Consider the following 10,192-nt stretch of genomic DNA (forward strand, 5'->3'; position numbering starts at 1 on the left):
CTGCTGGTTCCAAGCAAACTTGTTTTCATCCTTCAACAAGTTATCGAGCGGGTACCGCAGCTCTCGCATTCTAGGGACAAATTTACCGTAATAATTGATTGCACCCAGAAAGGATCGTACGCCGCTAATGTCTGTTGGACGAGGCAGACTTTTGATAGCCTCTATTTTATCAGGGTTTGGCCTAAGACCGTGACAGTCTATAACATGTCCGAGGTAACTTATCTCAGTCGTCTTTAGCGAACACTTATCCGCTCGGACAGTAAACCCATACTCCTGAAGACGCTGGAACAATTTACACAGATTTTTATCGTGTTCGTCTTCATTTTTACCCCCAACAACGACGTCGTCCATATAGCCCGAGGTTCCTTGCAAGCCTGAAAGCATTGCATCCATTATTTGTTGAAACGCGGCTGGAGCTACTTTTATGCCGGGAGGCAGGCGGTTATTGTGATACAGGCTGCGGTGCGTGTTTATGGTTAACAACGGTCGATACGGCTCGTCGATCTCGACCTGTAAGAAAGCGTCAGAAAGGTCAATTTTGCTAAACCAATTGCAGTGCGCCAACTTAGCGAAAATGTCATCCGGTAATGGGAGTGGGTACTCATGCGCCTGGAGTGCGGAATTCAGGCCTGTCGAATAATCCCCGCAGATTCGAATTTTACCATAGGCCTTTCGCACAACTACAATAGGCGCTGCCCATTCTGAGTATTCAATAGGGGTGATGAAGTTCATGCGCTCCAATCTATCAAGCTCCTCGTTGACCGTACTCAACATAGCATAAGCGACTGGTCGCTTAGGGCAAAACACTGGTCGGACGCCTTCCTTCAGCTGCAGTTTAAGCCGCGTTTTGGTACATAGTCCAGCACCGTTGAACACCGTGGGAAATTTGGCTTCAAGATTTTTCACAAAGGGTTCGGAACCTATCACACTGCAGAACGCGTCCATGGGAATGGAACCGAGATCGAAAAGTTCAATCATATCCGCGCCGAAAAGCTTCAAATCAGCTGAAGCAACCCGGACCGTAGCGTTCAGCTTTTTGTTGGCGAGCGTGATTTCCGCTTCAAATTCTCCATCGAGCTGTAGTATATCACCAGATGCGGTCTTCGCGCAGACACTTGATGCACTCAATGACGGCTGACCCAAATACTGCCATAACGCATGACTGATGACAGTTATGTCGGATGCTGTGTCCAGCTGCAGACGCACGTCTCTCCCAAAAATCCGTATAGAAATGAACTTTCGCCGTTCATTTACCTTGCATACGTTAACCATCACGACACGTGCAGCCACCGAATCGCGTTTTCTGAAGATTCCGTGTCTTCTTCTGCGCCTCGACGCGTCGCAGTAACCGTCACGATGACCAAATTTTCCGCAATCTTTGCACTTGTGAGAACCGTTGGAGCAGTCTCTCACCCAATGAAGGTCACCGCATAACCAACAGGGCCTAGATGGTTTGGCCACCACCGTTGGTTCATTCGGCTTTCGTTGCGGTGGCTTTTGCTGCTGCACAGTGGCTTTGTGATGGTGTGGAGGTTTCACGTGTGTGCTTTTTCCATGGACAGCTAGCACTTGTTCACTCGACTTTGCACCAATCATCCTTTCAAATGTCTTATACGCCGGCACTCAGCTGCTAGTTCATCTAGCGTGACGTCATTACGCTCTTCCACTCGCGCGAGAAGCCTTGTGCGGATTTCTGCATCCGTTTCATCCTTCAGCCCACATACTAATATTAAACACTTGAACTGATCCTCGTTCATCGATGAAAACTGGAAATCGACGCATGAACGGTTCACGCGGCAAATGAACGCAAGAATATCTTCCGAGCGCGTTTTTACTAGCTGCATGCACTGGTATCGCTTGCTGACGATTGATTCGGCGGCTCCGAACAACAACTTCAGGATGCACACTGTTTCCTCGAATGACACGTCGCGCGGAAGACGGGGCAGGATGTAGTTGGAATAGCGAGAGTGTTCCATCGTTCCCAGCTTCCTTAGTAGCAGGCGAACTTTCGCCGCATCGTCGAGTCGGGAGGCGTCCTGCTGAAATAAATCCTCGTAACGAGCAAACCATGCTTCGAACGTTACGTTGGATTCGGCCTCGTACCGAAACTCTGTTAGGCTGCGCGCCAAAGCTTCCATGATAAGCTCGGGCTGCTGCTGGCTAAGCGACTGCTGTTGATGCTGGGATTCCGGATTACGATGGGGCGAATGCATTTGCATCATTTGCGCCATCATTTGCTGCTGCTGGGACATCTGTTGTTGCATTAACTGCAACATTTGGTAAAGCGCAGCGTTTTCAGGATTCTGCGCTGATGATCCCGCTTGCTGAAAAGACGGCATCCCGGGATGCTGCGATGACGCCGACGGTACGCTCTGCGGAGGGGCGAAGAGATGAGAAGGGCCAAAGGCGCTGGAGCGGATCAGTGATGATCTCCGTGCTTCCTCTTCGCTCGCGTCAGATGCACCGTTCTCGTTGGTGCTCATCTTTCGCTTTTTGGTCGGTGGCGGCGGAATTTTTAACTAACACACGAAACTATCACAGGATTAAAATTTTGTCATAGGCACAAACGCACAGTAAAACTTTATCACAAAAAAAAAATAGTTTAGGTGGATCCCATCCTCGTCGCCACTTTTATGTTTTCGTGTAATGTTCGTGATATCTTGTGATCAAGCCAATGAAAGAAAAACTGTGTACGCATGGATTTACGAACTTAACTATATTTAAACGTAAAACAGATAGGAACTCAACAGGACGAGCGCGCACCGACCGATAGCACAGCTCTCTTGAAATTGCGCCATTGCTCTCCTTCTACTCGTGCCCTGGGACCGTTGACCTGCCGAGCTGATCCTTCACCTACACATCGACACGTTGACAGCTTGACTGTCAACGACGAGCAACTGGTATAATCAGCTCGGTCAGGTTGGATCACAACAAAAAGCTTTTGAAAAATCAGGTTATTTAAGAATCATTGGTGACAAAAGATTGTTGCGCAAAGCATCAAAAGCGTTCTGACATTCGTATGACCAATTAAATAATTTCCCTTTCTTAAGTAATTCGTTTAAAGGTTTTGCAATTGCTGCAAAGTTACGGATGAATTTGCGATAATAATTGCAGAAGGCAACAAATCTTCTAACTTCGTCTGTGTTACATGGTTTAGGATAGTTTTTGATTACATCGAATTTAGATTCGTCCGGGTAAATGCCCTTGTCTGTAATTTTGTGACCAATGTAAGTAACTTCTGTTTGGAAAAATTTACATTTTTGAGGGTTTAATTTAAGGTTGTACTGACGTAGTCGATCAAACACTCTTTTTAGGTTTTCAAGGTGATGCCTAATAGAACATCCTGTAATGATGATATCGTCGATGTAAACAAAAGCACTCTCTCGGGTTAATCCTGCCATCGCTATTGTTATCATTCGCTGAAAACTGTTGGGGCTCACATTTAGTCCGAACGGCAACCTTTTAAATTGGTAGTGGCCTGAAGCGGTGGAAAACGCAGTATATTTTCTCGATTCTTTATCAAGGGGTATGTGATTTTGTCTACGACAAGTCTCCATTTTTTCTCTGCTTCTGATTTTTTTGGAACTAGTAATATCGGAGAATTATAGGATGAGACCGAATATTTAATAATATCGTCTCTTAACATTTTGTCGACCTGATGCGTTATTTCATTAGCTTGAGCGTGAATTTGTTTGTAATTCGAAATATAACATGGTATGTTATCTTTTATCTGTATGGATTGCTTTTAAAAGTTATTAGTGGAGATTTTATCATCATTTATGTAAAGGAGTAGTTTTCGGATCTGGATGATGAAATAACGACAACTGGACAACGAACGTCTTGCTGCCGCTACGTGATCGCAACTTCTCCTTTTATTACCCAAATTCCACGTTTTATAATCCATCGTCACATCGTTGCTTCTCTTTCTCCTACTCTCGCTCACTTTTGTACAGCGGTTCCAAAGCGGTACTCCTGTCAAAAATTTCGCCTTACATTCGGCCTTTCCTGACGCCTTGTTTATAGTCCCCTACAAGGCCATATTTTTCTCTCCCTCATCTTCCTCATCTGATGATTCTATTTCCTGGTTGGTGGCCACATATGCCCATAACTTCATGTTATCAACACTGGTTGTAGTATTAGATGGTCCTTCACCCTCGGCCACTTTCCGAACTTTATACCGACCATTTCTGTTCACTTGTCATTCGTATCATTCGTATTCGTATTCGTATCGTATTCGTCATCATCGTACGGCCCTAAGAATTCGCTTGCTAATTTCTTGCCGGCTATGAACTGGGTACGCTTTATGGCTACCAAATCACCCACATTATACTCTGTTGCTGGTTTTCGTCTTTTATCGAAATGCTTTTTATAATCTAGCTGAGCTTTCGTTATAGCCTCTTTGGCTTCCATTCTGATTTCCTGTCTTTCCTTTTCAAAACCTTCACACATTTCTTCCTCAATTATTTTTGTTAATTCATCCAATTTTCCGTTTCGCATTTCAACCCCAAACATTAACCTGAATGGTGTTTTCTTAGTTGACGAATTAACATGCGCATTCACAGCACGTTGCACTTGCGTAACCCATTTGAACCACTTCGCTGGTTCTTTCGCAGAGAGTTTAGCAAGTGTTGTCAGAACTGTTCTGTTAACTCGTTCTGCCTGTCCATTACCGCGAGGTACACCCGTCGTGCAAACTACATGCTCAGTTCCGCTAGCTTTCATATGTTCCGCAAAGAGTAATGAAGTGAAAGCTGTCCCTCTATCACTAACTATTCGCTCTGGATTTCCGAATATGGTGGACCAACATTCTAATTTCTTAACTGTTTCCTCAGCACTTGTTGTTTTTGTGGGATACAACCACACAAATTTCGAAAATGCGTCGACTATGGTTAGAACATATTTGTATCTTTTGTTAGTCGCATCCATTGGCCCTACATGATCTACGTGCAACGTCTGCAACGGTCTATCTCCCTTTTCGATAGGGTGTAAATATCCTTCTTTGAGCCCTACTTTTTTGTTGTAAATAATGCATCTCACGCAGTTATCAATAATTCGTCTGGTTTTCTGTTCTACATGAGGTATCCAGTATTTTTGTTTTAGGCTGTGTATAGTTTTCTGTACACCAAAATGCCCATTGTTATGCTCATTCACAATTAGTTCTCTTTCCATTCCTTTTGGAATTACTATCAAATCAATTCCTTCAGCTGTATGATACAATAGACCTCCTTTGAGCTTATATGATCCATATGGTTGATTAGCAAGTATTTCGCATACCGCTTTTATCATCTCATCTTTTCTTTGCCCATCTCGTATTTGCGCTGTTACTTCGCTCCCTACGATCATTACACGCAGCGGATAGCGACTTAAACAGTCAACATGTTTGGGCCTGGTCCCAGATCTGTGTTCTGTCTCAAAAGAAAAATCTTGCAAGTAAACTACCCACGGTAACACTTCTCGTGGAACTTCCAGTTTCTGAAGCGTTTGCTTAAACGCACTACAATCCGTTACCAGCTTAAACTGAACACCTAGTAAGTAATGACGAAACTTCTTGATCGCAAGGTACACCGCCTTAGCTTCCAAAACATAACTGTGTTTTCGTGCCTCTGCATCCGTTGTCTTCTTGCTCCAGAAGAATACAGGGTGAAACTTACCATCGTAGCGTTGAAGAAAAACCGCACCATATCCTTCTTTCGATGCGTCAGTGTGGAGCTCTGTTTCCGCTTCTCTCTGGTACAGCCGCAACACCGGTGCACTTGCCAGTACCTGCTTTAGTTGCTCGAACGCATCCAACTCTTGTTTCTCCATTTTAAACTCCACGCCGTTACGCAACAGATTGGTGAGTGGACGCGCAATCTGTGCGTAGTTATTCACAAATTTCCGAAAAAAACCCGTCAGCCGAAAGAAGGCTTGGACTGCTTTTACGTTTTTTGGCACACTTAACTTAGTAACAGCCTTGATTTTCTCAGAACTCGGTGAAATCGTTCCGTTTTCTATGTTATGTCCTAAAAACTGTACCGAGGACTGCATGAACTTACATTTTTTCCAATCCACCACGAGCCCATGTGCAGCTGCCGTCTCCAACACTCTTTTAGTTTTGCGTAAACAATCCTCCTCTATCTTCGCGAACACTATTAAATCATCCATGTAGGTTTCCATCACATTTTCGTTTATCAGGTTCCGAAAAACAAAGTTCACAAAACGCATAAACACTGCCGGAGAGTTACACAACCCGAAAGGTACTCGATTAAATTCGTAAAGCCCTGATTTGGTTACAAATGCCGTGTATTTTTTACTAGATTCCTCGATTTGAACATGGAAAAAGCCATTTTTAAGGTCCATTACCGAAAACCACTTCGCACCTTGAAGTTTTTGCAAAACATCGTCGATTATTGGAATCGGGAATCCATCCTTTAGAATCATACTGTTCAGTTTCCTAAAATCTACACACACACGATTGCTACCATCCTTTTTCTTCACTACGACCACACGACTAGCAAAGTCCGAGGATGAATTTCGTACAATTCCTTTCACTCTCCATTCTTCCACCTGTTCGTCCACCGCTTTTTCTTCTGGGTATGCCAATCGGCTTGGTGAGTGTCGAAAAGGAATCATACGCTCGTTGGGCACTATTGTTAATTTCACCGGACTCTCTGGACAATTGTCTTCACACCGCGTTTCCTCGTATTGGTTCACCACACTAGCGATTTCTTCACGAAATTTAGGTGGAACCGTTATTTGGTCCGTTTCACACACAAACACGTCACTATCACGCTCCTCTTCCTTACTCTTTTTGGGGCGTATTTCTATCCCGTGTTGTGTTACGGTAGCGTCCATCACTTTCAACGCCTCTCTCCCAAGCACTGCATTATAGCTCATGCTGCAAGTGGGAACAATGTAAAATTCAATTTCCGGATAATCGTCGTTATTGATTGTCACTTTCGATTTCACTGTGCCCAAAGCTGCGGTTCGCTTCCCTCCGAATCCGTTAAACCACATTTCGGTGGGTGTGACGCTCAAACAACCGATAGCCTTTTGAGCACCTTCTGACAAGAGGTTATACTGGCTTCCGGTATCAAAAAGAGTGATCAACTCTTTTTCTACGATCTTCATGGTGACCGTTCCTCCTTTATCACCACTGATTAGGTTCGCGTTCCCCGAAGCATTAGATTTTTCACTGCACTCCCTAGCACGGTGGCCTGGCTTGCCGCACCCAAAACACACAGGTCCATCTGCTTTGTTCGGACAATCTTTTGCGAAATGCCCCGTTTTCCCGCATTTACGGCATTTCACACTAACAGTTGGCGTCTGTTGTTTGTTTCCTTCTGGGTTCATAGCAGTACCCGGTCGTTTCGATTGCTGTTCTCGGATCAGCGCGGTCAATTTTTCATACGTTTTTATTTGACTTTTCAGCTCTTTTACAGTTTTCGTACCAATCAAACACGCTTTATTTGAAGGTTTATCGTCAATTCCCTGCACTACATACTCACATAGGGATTCTTCGTCAACATGTCCCTTTTTGCCTAATTCACACATAGCGTAAATATACTCGGCGTATGTTTCTTCCGCCTTTTTCTTTCGTTTACGCAACGATTCGTGAACACTTGCGCTGGACACCTTTTCTTCAAATTCGTCTACGAGCGCACACTTCAGTTCATCCCACGAACAAACTTCTGGGATGCTTTTCACAAAAGCCTTGGCTGCGCCTACCAGGACGCGCTTGGCGTAGACCAGCTTGTGCAGGTCGCGCCATTTGAACAGTTTGCTACTCGTTTCAAACTCAACAACCCACGCGCTCACGTCTTCCGTTCCGGAAAAAGTAGGCAAATAGTCCTGCACATCTTTGAAGGAGATGGACACGCCCCGGGCCTCACGATCTACGTTCTCATGCGCCGTCATGCTGGATCCTGCTATCGCATCCAAATAATCGCACATCCCAGTGGTGTCTTGACCTGCCCCTTCACTATGCTCTATTATCCTGCCTGCTAGCTCTTCCTTCGTGCCGCTTGTGCCTAGTCCCAAGGACTCACACCTTTTTACCAAGCCGGTACGAGCAAACTGCTCCACTAATTCTTCTACACTTGATGGGATATCCATCGTATCCAATACGCACTATTGTCTGATAACCACCGATACGCACCACTGTTCGATAACTCCCGATATGCACCACTATCTGATAAGCACCGATACGCGCAACTATCCGATAGGCACTACTATCCTATTGTTATCCACAAGGCACCGCTATTCTTCTGCTATCCAATAGGAATCGATACGATCTTCTGTCCTATAGGACTTTTATCCCACTTCTGACACCAAATGTAAAGGAGTAGTTTTCGGATCTGGATGATGAAATAACGACAACTGGACAACGAACGTCTTGCTGCCGCTACGTGATCGCAACTTCTCCTTTTATTACCCAAATTCCACGTTTTATAATCCATCGTCACATCGTTGCTTCTCTTTCTCCTACTCTCGCTCACTTTTGTACAGCGGTTCCAAAGCGGTACTCCTGTCAAAAATTTCGCCTTACATTTATGCAAAAAAGATCTGTATATTTTGCTAAAAGATTATTCAAGTCATTTTGAATGTATTGCGGAACTTTTTTCGTATCTATGTTTTCTATTATACTATGAAATCTTGATTTTTCATTGAAGGGTGGTGATTGCTTCATTATATTGTAGTTTTTTACTGGGTCGATTTGAGGTTTGAACGATTTGTTACTGACAAACACATTCTGCTCAGTTGTGTTTATGAATTTAACCTATTGATTTTCTTTTCCTATAATTGAATTACCACAGAATACTCCAGGACTGATTTCTTCTGCAAATACTATAGAGTCTTCTTTTATATTTGGTAGTTTTACTTCGCGTATTACTTCGCTTCGTATTGGTAATATAAAACCATCGTTTATTTTATCTTCGATAGGGTGACAGACACTGACACCCTTGTGGTTAAAATTAAGGAGCCAGTGCTCGTAGTCAATAAGGCATCTATACTTGGAGAAAAAATCTCTACCTAATATTCCATCTGCGCCAATGTCTAAATCTTTTAGTATCAGATGGAATTGGTGATTGACAGCCGTCTCACCAAAGTGTACAGATGTATAGGTAGTTGCCAAAGTATCTATAGAATGAGTGGTAATACCAGTTAGATTAATTTTATTTTGTGCGAATACTTGATGATTTAACTTAATTTTATTTACTTTAGACAGAGAAACGTCTGCTCCAGTGTCTACGATAAGATAGCTGTACTCATCTGTAGACATTTCTAATCTGACTTTTATAACGTTATTAGCATTTAAGTTGATAGCTAAGATTGGCCATCGGTAGGCAGTGGCTCTTCTTCTAAAAAATTTTCCTGTTCAGTGGCTTGAGTAGTGTATACCCTGCTATTGTTTCTATTCGTGTTCTAATTTTTGTTTCCGTGAGTTTAACTTTATCGATAAGTGTTTCTATTCCACGTTTGACTGCCATATCGTTTGCCACCTGCTCAGGTATATTTTGGTTGAGGTACATTATTTTTAACTTTGTACTCAGTTTTTCAACTTCTTCGCATAGGCCTTTAGTATCTGTATGGCGGATCGCTTTTAAATCTACTATGACCTTGTCAGGATTTATTTTCTCCTGGCACCGTGACTGTACATCATTTATAAGTGTTTCAAAGTCAGTGATGTTTGGTGCTAAACCTAATTGAGCTTTTCCTGTTAAACGTGTTTTAAGAAACTCTACCAAGATTTGCTTCGTGTCTTTTGGATAAACCTTTTTCAGTAATTTAGCTGATCACAGGAAATTTTCATTGTCAAGATTGTCGGCATTGCCATCATATATGTGGACCAACGTCGCAGCAGTTTTAATATTAAACTCCTCCATTTTTCTTGGTTGCCAACGACGTAATGCAATGCTTATCTTAGCTAGTGCTTTAAATTTAAATTGTACTTTATTCTGTAGTTGGAACTGTATGTATGAATTAATGTTGGCGTAGCTATTATTTGCTGATTTGTGGATAGTCTCTAATTCCACTGGAATCTCTGATGATTTTGCTTTTGCTACTAAAGTTTTCAATTTCCCAAACGCGTCATTGGCAGCAACACCATAATGTTCAATCAAGCATCTACGAAACTTCGTCCCGGTCTTAGCTTATCTTCTATTTGTTGCAATCTTTTTAAATACTGTTTAATTTTGGGTAGCATTTACAG

The sequence above is a fragment of the Anopheles marshallii genome, assembly GCF_943734725.1.
Source record: "Anopheles marshallii chromosome X unlocalized genomic scaffold, idAnoMarsDA_429_01 X_unloc_1, whole genome shotgun sequence".
Classification (NCBI taxonomy): domain Eukaryota; kingdom Metazoa; phylum Arthropoda; class Insecta; order Diptera; family Culicidae; genus Anopheles; species Anopheles marshallii.